The following is a 2,404-nucleotide window of genomic DNA, read 5'->3' as shown; positions in this document are numbered from 1 at the left end:
CACATATTTTTCATACCAAAGTCAGGACACAGGGCTGGCAAATATGAGAGAGTTTATGGGACAAAGAGGTGAACACTTTCAGCTGAGGGTGCCTTGGGAAATCCGGGTCACAGAGTCAATGAAAAGTGAAGAGGTTGGGAAATGGCAAAGTCAGACAACTAAGTAAAGGGGAAATAAGCTGTTGATCCTACAAGCCCTGCTTATCTTTTGTGATTGATGTGCATAATTTGCAAACCAATATCCTTTCTTTTTTCAAATTAACTGAACTCCTATTTTATTGTGTGGAAATATGCCTAGCTACAAAAGGTATTTCCCAGACTCCCTTTCAGCTATGAGTAGCCATGTGACGCAGTTCTGGACAATGAGATGTAAGCAGAATTTCCTGGGAGGGGCTTCTGAGAAATTCTTTGAAGGGAGCAGAATTAGCCTCTCTTCATCCTTTCCCTCTTTTCAACTGAAACACTGACTCAAATTTTGATATGAAGGAACAGTCTTGGCACAAGGCGGCAGCATGAGAAGGGAAGACACCTGCAAAGGAAGAGTGAAAACGAGGGAAAAATTAGAAAGAACCTAGATCCTTGAGGGCATCAGAGTGTTACCATTCATTCTTCGACTGCCAAACTCTGGACTCATTTTATGTGACAAAAATGAAGCCCCTGAATGGTTTAGGTTGCTATTTTTATGGTTTTCTTTCCAGCTGACCCCAACTTTAACATAGACCTCTTAGTGAGAGCTGTTGTTTTGCATATTACCAAATTATTCTATGCAATGTCTGAGAGCAGGAACTGTCACCACTAATAGGATCTCTGCTCTACCCCATTCAGAATATAAATCTTTCGGAGTAGATATCAAATGAATTTGGTGCTTGTCATTTTGGTTTCTTTCCTACTGAAAATGACAGCCCAGTGGCTAAGAGATCATACTGTGGACTTCATGTGTAACAACCACTTAGTCGCCATCAGCTTGTGTAATCTCTGGCAGCTCTCTTAAACTTTTTGTACCTCTGTTTCCTCATAAACTAAATGGGGTTAACAATACCTATCTCATACGACCGTTCTGAAAATTGAATGAGATACGTTGTGTATAAAATTTAGCATGGTTCCTGGCTCATAAATACTTAGCAGTAAATGGTGATTATCATTTCAATTTGGTTTTTTCTAAAGCTTTGCAAATTGTAAAGAGTTATACAAGTATATTATTCTTCCGATTATAACTGGGCCAGTTATTAAGCTATTGCCTTTCAGCTCCAAACCATCTTTCTAGATTCAGCTCAGCAATGTTGGGGCTAGGACTCTGCAAACCACATCCAGCTTTGCCGCCAGTTCCCTTTTCCTCTTCCATCAGGGGGCACTAGAGGGAGATGGCCAGGCTGGAGGAGGAAGCCACGCTCCTTCCCGTCTGCTTCCTGTTGGCTTCTGAGCTCTTCCTGTTCCTATGAGCTGTGCTCCAGCAGTGCTTTTCCATCCTGCGGCGGCAGTTCCTTCCTGAAGTCAGAATCGAATCCAGTTTGCAGTTCCTCTGACACTTTCAAATATTGTGCTTCATTTCAGTCACTGGCACCAGTCACACCTCCCTTTTGTTTATATATTTATGTGTGCATGCATTTATTTATTTTTCACACTTCTCCATCAGATTTATTTATTTATTATTTTGAAAGGAATGGATTTTGAGAAGAAAAAACATGGGGACTAGATAAAAATTACAAATGTAGGCTGCTTTGTTAATTGTTTTATAACCACAAGAAATTAGAATACCCTGTTCAAAGCAAGACAATGAAATCTCAAAGATCGAGGTGTTCCTTTAGGGGAGGATGAAGATTTCAGTCTCAGGTATTTGGAATTCAGGCTGCAGTCCTTGTTTTTGGGTAGATCACCGGGTGTGTGGTACAGTCCATGTTTCTAACCAGATCTGAACGGAAGAATGGCCACTTGGCTCAGGTAGAAGTAGATCAAGTGTTTAGTTACAGGGGTTGCGTAAGTACCAAAGTTCCTTCTGCGATGCTGTGCCGGGTTGGCTTGTACTTGTCAAATGTCCTTCTCAGTGTTATATTTCTCCAACACCTGGGTAGCACACTCCACCAAGCCCGTTGCATCTCCTCCGACATATCTGCATTTTTGATCACGGCCTTTCGGGTACACGTGGTTACCATGGAGCAGAGGCTGCCTCACGCTGCGGGGCCCCTCCTCCAGGCTACTAAGTTTCAGTAATTCCAGCTTCTTTGTTCCTCAGCCCTAGGGATGTTAGCGGTTTCCTGCAGTTGCTACCTCTGTGCCAGAGCCAGCCCATATTGGCTTGCAGAGTCTATTGTTAAATTTTCAGGAATTTTGCAAGTGAGATGGTAAACTGCTGGTAGCTGGAAATCTGCCATGCTGGGAGTATTTACACCATGAAAATTGGCAAATGC

At 42.4% G+C, this 2,404-nt stretch overlaps 1 pseudogene across 1 annotated transcript; it reads right to left on the bottom strand.

The window, feature by feature from the left end:
* Positions 1–1,898: 1,898 nt before the first annotated feature.
* LOC309822303 (dynein light chain 1, cytoplasmic-like) lies at positions 1,899–2,149 on the bottom strand (annotated as a pseudogene). The gene has a single exon. The product of its transcript is annotated as a dynein light chain 1, cytoplasmic-like (transcript).
* Positions 2,150–2,404: the final 255 nt, after the last annotated feature.

The sequence above is a fragment of the Grampus griseus genome, assembly GCF_964374135.1.
Source record: "Grampus griseus genome assembly, chromosome: 4".
Taxonomy (NCBI): Eukaryota; Metazoa; Chordata; class Mammalia; order Artiodactyla; family Delphinidae; genus Grampus; species Grampus griseus.
The sequence above is the reverse complement of the archived record's forward strand: the minus strand, read 5'-3'. Positions and strand labels throughout refer to the sequence as shown.